Source organism: Brienomyrus brachyistius, chromosome 14 (assembly GCF_023856365.1).
Source record: "Brienomyrus brachyistius isolate T26 chromosome 14, BBRACH_0.4, whole genome shotgun sequence".
Taxonomy (NCBI): Eukaryota; Metazoa; Chordata; class Actinopteri; order Osteoglossiformes; family Mormyridae; genus Brienomyrus; species Brienomyrus brachyistius.
The window spans coordinates 11,760,418-11,775,754 of NC_064546.1; the positions used below are offsets into that span (position 1 = coordinate 11,760,418).

The 15,337-nt window shown below is 43.2% G+C and overlaps 1 protein-coding gene across 1 annotated transcript in view; it reads right to left on the reverse strand.

Annotated features, from left to right (window-relative positions):
• The window catches only part of smyd3 (SET and MYND domain containing 3), a 145,384-nt gene that overhangs the window by 129,604 nt on the left and 443 nt on the right, over positions 1–15,337 (reverse strand). The gene's annotated exons all lie outside the window — the stretch shown is intronic.

Consider the following 15,337-nt stretch of genomic DNA (forward strand, 5'->3'; position numbering starts at 1 on the left):
TTGACAGGCCTTTAAAGGTGCATGCATTCTCAATTTAACGACACCGGGGGCGAGTCGAGGGAGGGAACTGGAAGAAACCGTGTAACGGCAAATACAATGAGAAGAAAAAAAAAAAAAATCCCTACCATAAAAGGCAAGTCAAAATCACATCATTTATATAATATTTCCAGACAGCCTGAATTCCTTTATGATTACTATCCAAGGAGAAAGCAACCTGAATCCAACTCAGCTCTGCTCAGTCTTCTGGCTGTGGCCCACAAAACACTTAAAGCACTACAGAATCATTCTTTGCCAACCAATCAATTTGTTACCATAACAACAAAGACAGGTGTATTACACAATTGGGTGCATATACCTTATACCAGGGAGTTGCTTATCCTGGACTTCATGTCGTTCAAAGTGTTTAAACATGCCGAAAACTAAAAATGGCAGAATGGGATATGGGGAGAGGTAGACGGTATAAACCTACACACTGATCTGCTTTGGGAGATCAGAAGCTAGAAGTCAGAGAACACCTGGATGCAGGAGACGGATATCATGCAAAGATCTACTTGGAAACGCCCCCAGCTTCTGCTATTCCACCCATCCTGTGTGCTCTCAATCCCCTTTGTCTTTGATCAGTACACCACATGTACACTTCGTGCTCCATACAGAAAACAGACAGGCCACCACACGAGACATCTGCACAGACCTTATGGATAGGACAGACAGAAGTGTGCTAGTTCGCCTCCTGTTGAGCCATTCATTATCTGCTTAGCATACGATTAAAACAACTTGCGCTGTTTTTATTCTGTGGCTGGCTTATTCCTGGATAGAGTACGACCACTTGACATTTTCACTTTAAGAACACTTCCATCCCAAGGTAACATAGGGTGAACAAAGTCACACGACCTGGGGAGAGGAACAAGGAAGAGAGTCTCTGTCTGTGTCCGAATTCAGGGCCTGCATCCTTCAGAGGACATGGTCTACTAAGCCATAGCTATTACAGGCTGCTTTCCTTGAAGTTCTAATAGAAAGCGGTGTCAAGGATGTTTTCCAGCTTTTCCCATGAGTCACCAAGCTCCGGTTAGCCAGGACTCTGCCACTTTGCGCAATAAACCTTGGAATATGCTGGACTGCAAAGGATCCACCCGATAGCAACTCAGCAAAAGGAGGATGCAATTCTAGGCCGCATTTGAAGCAGCCTTTCAAATGGGACAGCCTTGTCACACTGCTGTGACGCATTTGGTCTTCTGATGCAACCTTAGAAGGGTGCAGCCCCTGAATTTAGACACAGCCGTTATTTGAGGGCAGACGTAAGGATGGGTTTTCAAAAAAAAAAAAAAAAGCAGTGGGATGGAACCAAAACCAAGATAGTTGTTTCAGCATCAACGCAGGTAGAATACACAGGAAAACAAGAGATGGGAAAACAGTGGCCTGTACTGCGAAGCGGGGTCACTGGCTTACCGGGGTAACTTGTCGGATTTAAGGTAGTCTGGGCGAAATGTAAGTGAACGAATATGAAGTCCATTTAAACTGTGGCACCTTAAATCCGACAAGTTACCCCGATAAGCCAGTAACCTCGCTTCGTAGTACAGGCCATAGCTCACAGTAGAGGAATCATTCAGTTAGGGTTACTGGAAATGAGAGGAAAAACTGAATATAGCGACTGGTAATAAAGAATGACTATCCGACAAAAACACATAAATACAGGTATCCTTGCTTTCCCCTTCCTGTGCACTTAACTCCAGATTCCTGTGTACATTAAAGATTGTACCGGCCAGGGGTCACGAGTTCAAGCCAGCACTTGATGCACTACAGGCTCAAATTAGCCATGGTCCATAGATCAAAGTGGGCGATAAAGCAAACCTGACCTGTCAAGGCATAAGGGGGAGGTGGGGCACAGCTACTAATCCTGGAAATGAGAAAGGAGCTCATGCAGGACACCCCAGGAAAGTCATTACCAATGCAGACAATGCCACTGACATGGAGGATGCCGCGTGCTGCTGAAATTAATTAACCTAGAAGTACTGGAGAAGTTTAAAGCAATTCCTGTAGCTCGGATATAGAGTCTTCATGACAGCACATGTGCATGCAAATTTTGCATTGCTTCGGGTGCTTTATACTGCAATGAGGACTGGAATGTGTGGAAGGAATTATTAATGTCAGATCTGAGGTGAAGTGTCAGCATCGATAAGCTTAATGGTGCTGATGTCAATATAATGTGCAAAGTGCAGGAATAGAAAGTAACTAATATAATTGTGGGGTATCACTGATGAATGATGAGGCCAGATCAACCTCAGGCAAACTCTACAAGACACAATCAAGGCCCCCGTGTTAGCGTTTCTGTGCTTGCTAGCTAGACTCCGCTACTGCGAATGTCCTTATGGGACCTGACGACGGCTGACCAGAGTAAGCTGTCCACCAAAGTGAATTACTATAATAGCGACTCCATGCGAGGCTCAGCTACAGGGGGGTCGTCAACGAGTGTCTGAGGCTGAGCGCGATGGGCAAACATCAGCCTGCAAGTGGCAGGACCATCACTTATGCTGTCAGCACGGGGAAACGTCCGCCTCAGTTCTGCCATCCATCACGCATCGGTGCATTTTCACTCATCTCAGCACCATAAAAGGGGTGCAACCTCATAATCAATATGGCAGGAGGAGACGGACCAGCTCCAGAGGCACAAGACCAACAACGACATGGTGATATTCCCAGAATGAAAAATATAAGCGTAAATCCGTTACAATGGTATGAACATACAATGGAACCCAACTTAAAAAAAAAATAAAATGGGACTAAGCCAATATTGCAAGGAATTATGCTAAAATAATGAGATTTTCAAAATCAAGTCTGTCAGCACATTAAGGAGAAGGTACATTCAGCTTAAAGAACCATATCTTCACACTACCATCATGTATTGTACTTATTGTATACATACATCACTCTATAGTCATTGCAGGCAGAGACCGTCTTTGTGAGGACTCTCCATTCATTAATATGGGCATAACTCTAATCCCAACTATGACAACCTTAACCTAACCTTAAAAATAAACAAAAAATTAGGCATTTACATGTTTATTTTATTGCACTCATTGATTTTTATAAAATTGAGTTTATATTGAGTGTTAATTTTTCCCACAAGGTAAAAAAAAAATACAGGTTATCACATTCTGAGGAAATCTGGTCCTCACAATCTGATAATTACAAAAGCACATTCGCAGGTGTGTTTGTGTGCACGCACACACACACACACACACACACACACTTATGGAAAGCTTATCCAATAAACCTGCTTCCAGGGTAATTCCAAAAAAATCTCATGAGAGGAAAAAAAAAAAAATCTATCTGGTCTGAGAAATCATTCGAGTCGCAGTTACAAGCAGAGACTCTTTCTTCAGGACGGTATTGTGGTGAGAACAGGGCAAAGGAAGCTCACATAGCACGACGATTAGGTCAAAACTGTATAAAGTAGGTGGCATTAAATGTGGAGCAATAAAAGCCTCATTCCCCTGAAAACCTCAAATGGGGAAAAAAAGGCATTAAGCTACAGTTCTGGTTTAATCAAAATCATACCAGCACTAATCAAAATAAATATTATATATATATATATATATATAATCATTCAACAGAAAAAGCCCAGAGAAAACTAAAACAACTCAGAGACACACTGTAGTTATTACTACACTAAAGGGACACTTGGAGAGCAAAAAAAACAATAAAATGTTCATCAGCTGTAACACAAGTGCCTGTTCTTCACGTTTTATAGTTGATACGCGAAACTCGAAACCAATTTACCGTTAAGAGGAAAAGCAAAAAATATGCCATTTCAAACGAATCAATAAGTTGGATTATAGTGAAAACAATCTACTTTCTTCAGAGATTAATGGGAAAAAAAAAAAAAAACGCTTGGTGCGATAAACATAATAATCCCCCGATCTAAAAAGGAATAAAGAGGAGCACTTAGGGAACCGAGGTCTTCAGAGGCACTACAGATCTTCAGTGGAAAAACTGATCCATTCACCGGCCCATTTTGAAAGAATGGTTTCGTTTGATTTCTTCCTATCCAGTGACATGTCTGATGCTCTCAAATGACAGCTGCGTATAAACAGTGTCCCACCCCTCAATGCGCATCACCTTGCATTCCAGCAGCGCAGGAGCCAGCCAAGGCCCTTGAACTCGCCAGATCTAATGTCCACTCGTCATCTACTTTGAACTACAAAATGGATAAAGAACCTCAACAGCGTGACCCTGGGAGAAATGTTACACTGGCATAATCCTCACACAGACACACCCAGTCTCCTGTGGGCGAGGGAAACGATACGAATTAAGGAAAATAGGGCTAGTTATCAGAGAGCACATATTTACAACGTGTCCTTATGTTGGATCACCCTTAAATGTTAAGATAGGATGTTTAAGTGGGCAGCAAGCGAGTCAGAGGGCAGAGACAGTTTGCAGCACGAAGGGGAGGCAGAGGGGCTTAATAGCTTATTGCTGACCTCAAAGAGAACGAAGCCAACACATCATCTCTGATGTCAGCTACATCACAGCTAAATCAGGTGCAAAAACAACACAAACATCATCTTTATAAGAGTAAAACCTGTTACACAACCTCTCTGCAGTGCCTTTTCCCTGAGGCCAGTTTTTTTTTTTTTTTTATGAGATCAAAAAGCTTGACACCACACCTGATATTGCTCAACATTGGACGGAACATCAGAAACAAGGACCTAAATTTCCATGATGATTTATTGTGGGTGTAGCTAGTACAACAAGCACCAGTGGATGATGTATGTGGATCTAACATTCAACATCAGCAAACGAAACTGGAACAACAAATTACATCACTGCACCTATAGCAGAGACGTGGTGTTATTTTCCCGTTCATTTTTAAGGCTACATTTTTTCCATGCATAACTACTGGACACTAATGGAAATCTACACTGACCACTTGACAAAGAAGCACACAGTGAACAGCCAAAAACACTGAACTATTGCCAGACTGAAATCCAGTGAGGCACTCACAAACCCTAACTGCATGACAAAAAAGTCTTAAATGCACCGAATAAACTATGAAAAGTTTCTACATTACTTATTTTCTATTAGTAAAAAATTATGTTAACACAGTTCACAGCTCCATATGAACTTAAAAGCTTCGGTAAAGATTTCGCTAACGTTCACAATTCCAAGGAATCCAAGGAAGGAGACTTGGGTCTTCAACCTTATTCCTATTGTACATAAACTCTCCCATTATTATGTTCATTCCAGAATGCATATTTTCATAATTTATTAGTTGTGCTTGACTTGGCTAGCAGTTGTATAACGAACCCAAGAGAACATTTTTGCTCTTATGAAGCACCAAGAAATCTGAGGCCCATAAATTAGTAGGGAAAAATCTTCTAATTTAAATATCGCACGCAGCACTGCTCAAAGACATTACTTGTAATATTCAAAAGGAAACAGGGAAAATAAAATAGTAGCCTTCCACAGTACTTTCACAAAAATCTGAAATATAAAAATTAATGTATACAACATCTCCTCACCCAAATCCAAACACGTATCATTTTATGCATGAATGTTATTTAATTATCATGTGATAGGTTAATTCAGTGGTTGTCAAAGTCGGTCCTCGAGCCCCAATGCCCTGCTTGTTTTCCTGCTATCTCAGCCCCACACACAAGTTTGAGAACCACTAGGCTAATTTAACAAAAGAACCAAAATTAATATGCAATTCGAAGAATTCAAAGAAAGAAATTTCACATAATGACAAAAAAATAAATCACTTAAATAACTGAAAATTACTGGAAATTAAAATCATTAATAAAAATCCATTTTAGCAGAGCACTGCCGTGCTATTTTGTTGATACACATTAAGTGAAACACCAATAATGTCACACTGATGAAACTACATAAAAGATGAAACTCAATACTGCCCATTAAGAAAGTACCAGAGGTCCAGTGCATTGCTCCTTTTCTGGCTTGGAAAAAAATCCTTTGGCACTTTAATTTAGTGGCATCTTAAAAGAAAGAAAGAAAAACACCCAAGATATAATGTCATGCATGTGCTTTGAAAGAGGCCCATGACACTGAATTTGCAAATGGGCTTCCACAGTGCATAACTATAGCACATAACCACAGTGCATAAAAGATGAACTTTGAAAAAGATGAGTAACAGGGTGCCCATAGTTTTATTTGAATGCAGGGGCACCAAAAAAGGTAGGGGGGGGGGAATGGAGGGGGAATTAGGGTGATTCTAAAAAATTTGGAACGATTGGATTGATCTGGGTTGGGGGCCCGGTATACGAGATTCATTCATGGGGCCCAAAATATCTAGCGACACCCCTGTTCACATTCATTACACTGCGAGAAATCCTGAAATACGGAACGTTTTCCAGTCCAAAAGGAATGGGACTACGACATTCTGAAGAGATTTTGGCAAACGTGAGAAATGCTGAGGAGTCCAGCGCCACGAAACCAGACCCCAAAAAAAGTAATGAGAAGATCAAGGAATGCGGAGTACCTGAGGTACGGCGGAAACCGCCTGACAGATGGCAATTACTGGAACAGACGGGAACTGGCTTGGTATGGCAAGCAAGAAGGGACACCAGGCACAGTGGTAGCCGAGCTGCTAGCACCATTTACAGGCAGACAGTCAATTGCCAATGGGAAGCCCAGTCCAGCCCAGGAGCTTCAGAAATAGTCAGTTTGAGGGGGTTCAGGCCTATATGCCTTCTGCTTATACAACTTGTTTAAATAATGATTACATATTTAGTCATTTTGTGAAGCTAAATAAATGATTAAGAGCCAAAAAAAAGAAACTACTGCATCATGCAAAGAACAATCTCTGTCCTACTTACAGGATCAAATTCAAACAAAAAATACCTTGCAAGTTCATAACACAGAGCAATACTGCCATAACTTTGCAACATGTATGGTAGCACTTAAGTTTTAATCTACCTAAATATTATTTTACGTTTTTGTCTCTAAGCAAATAAATGAAAGACAAAGCAGGTTATAAAAACAGAACATTATCAGATGAAGAGCATCAGGCATAATATGCAAAGCAAGTCACATATCAGGGATGAAATTCAACACCTTTGTCGGTTTCCTTGAATCGTCTCTGCATTCCATCTATCTATCTGTCCGTCCATCCATCCATCCGTCCGTCCGTCCGTCCGTCCAACCCAGAGGTGGCCAATCTTACCTGCAAAGGCCCAGTGTGTGTGCAGGTTTGTGGGGTAACCTTTAGGTCAGTTGGTCAAACCCAGGTGTGAAGACTCTTCAGCCAATCAGTCTAATTAGTGACCTAATTACGAAATTGCAGCGAAAACCCACACAGACAACGGCATTTTCTGGATAAGACTGCCCACCCCTGATATAACCCATTTTCCAGTACAGGTTTATGGATTTCCAGCATGAAGTCTGAATCATTCTGAACTGATTTTAAGACAGGACTGGTGGAAATTAGATACTACACAATAAAAGTGAGCTATTTTATCTAATGAAATTGCCAATACAGAACAGCCTTGATTTACAATTATTTAAACAAACCATAATTAAGTGTTTTTGGTGGATTCATTTTCAGTTAAACCTAAAGTGTCAAATCTCTGGTCTGCACTGCAACCCAGTTCCAGTTTCGAAAACAGATGCAAAACAGATGCAAATCACACAATATATTTTAAAAACTCAAACCTACTAATCATATTTCTGCCTGAATAGGTGAATGCTAATGACACGGCCATAAAACATTCCTCACATGTATGGATAAAATTCAAGCTTCACTTTTGACATTTTACCTTCACTTGCACTGACCTTCAACAGCCTGTGGAAGAAAAATCCATTCTGTAGTGTTCAGCGATTCAATTAACTTCAGAAACAGATAAACTTACATGCCAATACACATCAGTTTTACTGCACGCGTGGCTCAGAATCTCTTAGCCTTGAAGTCCAGCTTTTACCATCATAACATAATTCAATTACCTCAGGTGACAGCTAAACGGAACATGCTAAATAAAACTGAACAGAACCGTCATTCTATCACATAGCGTTTTATAAATCAAGAGCACATAATTACTTTTTAAATTAATCCAAAGTAGAATGGAATTATCTATTCAATTACTTCACAATAATTATAAAAAGAACCTTTAGCATTTGCCCAGAAAAGGTCAGGCATTACTTATAACACACACTAATGAATTAGGCTTGTAAACAAAAGATTACAGGTTCTAAGCAAATACCATGTATATACACGGATGAGGTATATCTACATCGTAATCTATTTTACTTCAGAAGCTTTTCACCTTTTACAATTTTCAAAAAAAAAAAAAAAACACTGATCATGTTTACACATGTACGCGCAACAGTGAATCTCTACACTTCTGTCTTGCCCCAAATGTTGGCAATTATACATTAAAAGAAAAGTACATAAATCAGAAAATCTATTCGCAAATGCTGGGGATTACACGGCCGCTGGTTCCAGGTTCACAGAGAAGACACGACTATTGAACCGGTCACCACACCACTGAAATTAAGCAAAACAATGACATAAATAACCTACTTATCCAAGTCGTTCAAAATTATGAAAAACCATGAGCTTTACAGGCGTGCCCATAGGTGTGTCTGAAGAGGATATTATGGCTTTGCACGATAATGCTCTAAGCCACGCGGGCTACTCGCTTTAATGCTCGGCGCTGTCAAAAACCACCGTTTGACCGCGAGCGTCATTGCAGTTCAAATGTGCAGCAGTGCAGCAGTGCAGCCCGGGAAAGGACTTTCCCACTTCGGGATCCCTGCAGACACCGCGCGGCGCTCACGCACCCCGCTCTCAACTGCAGGTTTTAAAGGCACCGAGACAAACTGTCAGCGCGCGACAGCGCGGCGCAATAGGCATGAAAGCGACTGCAAATTAAAGTCAATGCGGTCCGCGCAGAAAATGCGCATCTCATTACGCAGCAGCAACTCCAAATAGATCGGCAGACGCTGCAGTCGGCGGATGACTACAAAGAAATTGCATTTCACAATAGTGAACATTGGGTTCTCAGTTTGGACCCGTTCAATCTGTCGTCATATATTGTTAAATCGGAGCAGAAATGTGAGAAAATATAAACACCTCTTACAAAAGATAGATTTTATTGCAAAAAAAAAGGTATGTAAAATACCAAATTTTGAATAAAATATTGAATAAAATGGGGAACCTGGGTATTTAATGAGGGTTTTTAATGGTGCAAAAAATATATATTCATGTGCACTTCAAAATACCTGCAAATTTCTCTCCTGTTTGGGGGTAAGACATGAGCCGGAAGCCATTCAGCATTTATTTCAAATTTAAAATGCAATAAATCAGATTTTTTTAGCTATGCTTTTTTTTTCTTCATTTCATTGTTCTTTATTGTTGTTTTTCAGTCCATCAGCTGGAACACTGTAGGGCAACGCAAGCCTTGTGGTTAGGAATCTGTATACCCAAGGTTGCTGGGTCAGGTTCCTGGAGGGACCCTGGTAGAGCAGCCTTGGGGAAGGGGTTTAACCTGGATTGCCTCAGTAAAACACTGTTTACAGATACTTTGCTTTGGATAAAAGCATTGTAAAAACAAACAGTTAATTGCAAGCCTAAGAAAATAATTTATGTTGTGATGTCACAATTTTCTTAAAGCAGTTTTAGGCCCTCTAAACAATATACTATCCTCTGTCTCCAGACAAAGAGCCTCTTTATGAGGTTTTAAGCATAATAAGAATCTACTGAGTGACTGGTTCTGTAACTTCCTGCCTGGCTGAGGCGAAATGGTACATTATAATTTGGGCTTCGCAGAGATAGTTTATTAGAACCGGAGAACAGACCATCTGCTAAGTTTTATGTGCTTTTGAGAGAAATTCTCGTAGCTGCTTCAGCTGGGAATCCACTAAGCAGTGTAAGGCAAATACCAAGCGAAGTAGGAGCAAACATATGCAGGACGCGGAACACAGAAATCCCGCTTGATCCCAGCATATGAGAAGGAATCCTGTCAGACTCCCTCAATTCTCCGGCCAATCAATGGGAACTGCAGCCACGTCAGCTCTCTCAGCAATTTGTCTCAGTCATTTCAAGAAGCAGCAGCCCTACCTGCCTGACAGAAATAGACAAAGATTGGTAATTGCATTTCTGTGATTGAAGTAGTTTTTCCTCAACTCTGCTTTAAAATAGCAACAATCAGGGGGAAAAAAACGTCAAACTACAGAAACCATTCAAATGTAACTGCATGACAAAGGCAAACTTAGTTTCAAAACCAGCCAAACCAGAGATATTATGGATAAAATAATGACAATATTTATCTACCCATCCATCCATCCATACATACATGGTGTTTTAGCAACTTTCCAGATGTCCCTTTATCAGGTGACAAGTGATCAATCAATATAACCTAATTAGAATCTGATTTGCATATGAAATTCAAGATATTCCCTCCACAGGGGAAAGGAAAGCCAGCGTATATTCATTCAAAAACAGGACTGACAGTGAATCAAACTGCTTTGCTATTGTGCATCACTAATGTAAAGATGAGAAACGCAACATACAGAACCTTCCGGTGTGTTCATCTGATGTTAGATGTAGATTCAAGGGCAACACTGCAAGGCTAAACAAATTTTTAACAATGCATAAAAGTATCATTGAATTTTATAGTTTGTTATGTTTTTCTAGCTGTTAGCTGCGGTAGGGATGCCGGAAAGGGCTGTAATGTGTCAGCCTAACTAAGCTAACAGGAGGCTTATTTTACACTCTACCCTTCAGGCTCCATAAACGGTGCATCCATCTTCCACCAGTGTATCCCAGTCAGGGTCACAGGGGGCTTGGAGCTTATTCCTGGCAGCACAGGGCAGAAGGGTGGGGTCCACCCTGGACGGGATGCCAGTCCACCCTGGACGGGATGCCAGTCCACCCTGGACGGGATGCCAGTCCATCACAGGGCACAAGGGTGGGGTCCGCCCTGGACGGGATGCCAGTCCATCACAGGGCACAAGGGTGGGGTCCGCCCTGGACGGGATGCCGGTCCATCACAGAGCACAAGGGTGGGGTCCGGCCTGGACGGGATGCCAGTCCACCCTGGACGGGATGCCAGTCCATCACAGGGCACAAGGGTGGGGTCCACCCTGGACGGGATGCCAGTCCATCACAGGGCACAAGGGTGGGGTCCGCCCTGGACAGGATGCCGGTCCATCACAGGGCACAAGGGTGGGGTCCGCCCTGGACGGGATGCCGGTCCATCACAGGGCACAAGGGTGGGGTAAGCCCTGGACGGGATGCCAGTCCACCCTGGACGGGATGCCAGTCCATCACAGGGCACAAGGGTGGGGTCCACCCTGGACGGGATGCCGGTCCATCACAGGGCACAAGGGTGGGGTCCGCTCTGGACGGGATGCTGGTCCATCACAGGGCACAAGGGTGGGGTCCGCCCTGGACGGGATGCCGGTCCATCACAGGGCACAAGGGTGGGGTCCGCCCTGGACGGGATGCCGGTCCATCACAGGGCACAAGGGTGGGGTCCGCCCTGGACGGGATGCCGGTCCATCACAGGGCACAAGGGTGGGGTCCGGCCTGGACGGGATGCCAGTCCACCCTGGACGGGATGCCAGTCCATCACAGGGCACAAGGGTGGGGTCCGCCCTGGACGGGATGCCAGTCCACCCTGGACGGGATGCCAGTCCATCACAGGGCACAAGGGTGGGGTCCGCCCTGGACGGGATGCCAGTCCACCCTGGACGGGATGCCAGTCCATCACAGGGCACAAGGGTGGGGTCCGCCCTGGACGGGATGCCGGTCCATCACAGGGCACAAGGGTGGGGTCCACCCTGGACGGGATGCCGGTCCATCACAGGGCACAAGGGTGGGGTCCGCCCTGGACGGGATGCCAGTCCACCCTGGACGGGATGCCAGTCCATCACAGGGCACAAGGGTGGGGTCCACCCTGGACAGGATGCCGGTCCATCACAGGGCACAAGGGTGGGGTCCGCCCTGGACAGGATGCCAGTCCATAAATCATTGTAAAAATAAAATTAAATGCTAAGTGGAAGAACCTATTTCATAAACCCAGTACAGGTTTGTTAATTTCATTTAATTCAAGGCCATTTTCCTTGAGTAAATATTTCATGCTTCATTTTACATTCTTGGCATTGTGACCTGAGAAGGCCCTTAATTTAGACTGTATCCAGGCCATTCCTGGAAAAGGGATGGAGCGATTAGCCTCGTATAAAGTCGGAATAAAGCTGGAATGCTTGCTGGCATGAGAAGCACAAGAGTCTGATGTAGAGATTAAGTTCTTCCTGTCAGGCAGAGATCAAGCAGCACCTGAAGGGTCTTACAGCACTTAAGCAGTCCAACAAAAAAACGCATTTAGGTAAATGTGCACAAACAGTCTTTGCAACCCAAGCCAAACAGTCAAAAACACACACATGTACACACACACAGACAAGCAAACACCGGAGGCCCATTAAGCTCTGCCCCCCCCGTCACAGCGAGTCCCTCCTGCTTCTCTCCCTTCCAACACACAAGTGGGGCTCCGTGTCTCTTACATTTTTGGCTTAGTCTCGGCGATTTATTGCTCTTTGGCGATTCACTAAAGGTAGCGCCGCCCACCCCCCCAAACTTCAGCCAACAGATCCACTAATGTGTGTGAATTGGAAGGCCGAACAGTGTATAAACTTGGGGGTGCAGGGTGTGGGGGGGGGGGGGGGGGATTGCAACAGCAGAGTTCACCAAAGGACAAGGAAGCATTAGTGGAATCTGGTGGAAGATGACCAATGAAGAAGAAACAGTTTAAAAATTAATATAATCCCAGCGACAGCAATAAAATGAGATTTTATTTACCTCTTTCCTCCTATCTCCGACGTCCCTTCCCATTTCTTCATTAATGTTTTTGTAAATGCATCTTTTTATTACATGGTGTAATAAGGTTCCATCTAAACAAACAAGCATGTGGCTTTATAACAGAAATTAAAATGAAGAATTTAAGGATTAGGATAATAACTCATTTATGATTTAACTGGAGAAATGAATAATGTAAATGTCTACGAACAATCAGCAAACCTAATTTAGGTCATATTCATTGGGGCAACACTGCCCCCAAGTGCCCATAACTATTCACTACCGCTAATTTCCATATAGCTGCTGGGTCTTCTGCGATCTTATCTTATACAGGTCCATGTATTACATTGAAACAAGATATTCGACAGATCAACTGCGAGTCAAAAATTCTGAACTTCTATTATTCAATATGTACACAAAGGGCCAGTTAGTCACAACTAACAAACCCTCTGGATTCAGGTCCATTTTCCAAACCACCACACCATGTCACATGCACACACGCATATGACCAAATCTGACAAGCGAATACTCCGTTTGTCCTTGTGCATTTAAAAGCTAACAGTACCCTCAAATAAAAATGTGAACCCTTAGTTCAATAATCTCATATCAAGAGTTTACAAGCATATAGATAAAATAGATTAACATTAGCAAATTATCTACATTTTGAACAAAAAATATGTATTATGCATACAGCTTAAATTGTTGATCTCTAGCACTCAAATCTGAACATGCTCACAAACAGATTTTCTCTGTTTTCTGCCAACAATTCCATGAAGAATTACAAAACCATTTCCAAGCAATGTAAATCCATCATTCCATATTAAAAGCAAGGAATTTTGGCAACTGTTTCCCTAGCAAATCATACATAAGATCTAGTCATGTAACAGTCGAAGCGGTCTGAAGGGGTTTCTGGCTGACGTCTATGAACCTACATTTACAGGGATGCAAACTCAGAGGCGAAAGGGTGACAAGGATGCAACTATCGGATTTCAATTTGGTGTATTTTTTGACTCCACCAGATGGTGCTCTCAATCCAAAAAGGGGCCCAAAATCACTAACAAATGGGCATTCAGATAGCTCTGAGGCTGAGAGCTGGTAGATCTGCCAACAGAGCGTTGCTGTAGTCAAGCTGTGGAGTAACAAGTGCCTGTACTAGAAACTTAGCTCAAAAAAATATCTTAGCCTGTCATGTAAAGAGGGAGTCCAGCATCCCTTCCTTCAGCATCAGTGCCATTTGTACCATCAGTGCTGACTCAAGGCTAATTCTATATTATCATCGTTGTTCCCCCCCATATAATACAGAAATAACACACACACACACACACACACACACACACACACACACACACACACACACATACACACATACATACTCACTCACTATGGCCAAATTACAACCCATGCATTTTTTTGGACTGCAGCCGAAAACCAGACTAGCCAGAGGAAACCCACACAACACTGGAGGAGCATGAAAACACAGCATAGATGGGTGATATGCAGTATCACCAATCCTGGAGGTGTGACACTATGTGCATTTATGCCGTTTCTAGCAATTGAAAAGATCAGGGGCTAAGTCAAGTTTACCTGTAGCATGTACTGTTACTGCTGAATGAGGCCTGGTTGGGGATGTACTGGCTTCAGGGTTAGGCTCACAGCCCCCAGTGATCAGACCTAACGACACCCAAGCTGATGTCTACTCCAGGCAACAAACTATTGCCTCTTGTTTGTTTTGATGTGCAGTTCTTGAAGTGTGGAAAAAAACTGTAGATACACAAGAAACGTTCCCGGTACTCGAAGAGGACAGGCAGAACCAAGCAAAGTGAATGGGGAAATGACACCCTACATCCATCCATCCATTTTCCAGACCGCTTATCCTACTGGGTCACGGGGGGTCCGGAGCCTATCCCGGAAGCAATGGGCACGAGGCAGGGAACAACCCAGGATGGGGGGCCAGCCCATCGCAGGGCACACTCACACACCATTCACTCACACAGGCACACCTACGGGCAATTTAGCAACTCCAATTAGCCTCAGCATGCTTTTTTTTGGACCGGAGTACCCGGAGGAAACCCCACAACGACATGGGGAGAACATGCAAACTCCACACACATGTGACCCAGACGAGACTCGGACCCGGGTCCCAGAGGTGTGAGGCAACAGTGCTAATTACTGCACCACCATGCCGCCCATGACACCCTACATGACACACCAAATCCTACCCAGATCATATCTCTCAAGCTTGTACACGGACCCATAAAGTACCAGTAAACTAAGGATGACAGAGAGAGTGCAATCGTAAGAACACGAGTACGTACAAGACTGCCGCAGGAATTTGCTTGCAACATAAACTTTCTAAGCAGCAAAAGTGCAAACTCAGTAACACAAACTACGACTGCCAATATCCCGTTATGTTTGAAGGGCAGCGTAAAATAAAAGCACTCTTCTGTCAAAGTGTCATTGTGTATATTATGTATTATATATGTATTAATACACGTTGTCAGGTTAGTGATAGAAGTTTGGGCATCTTAC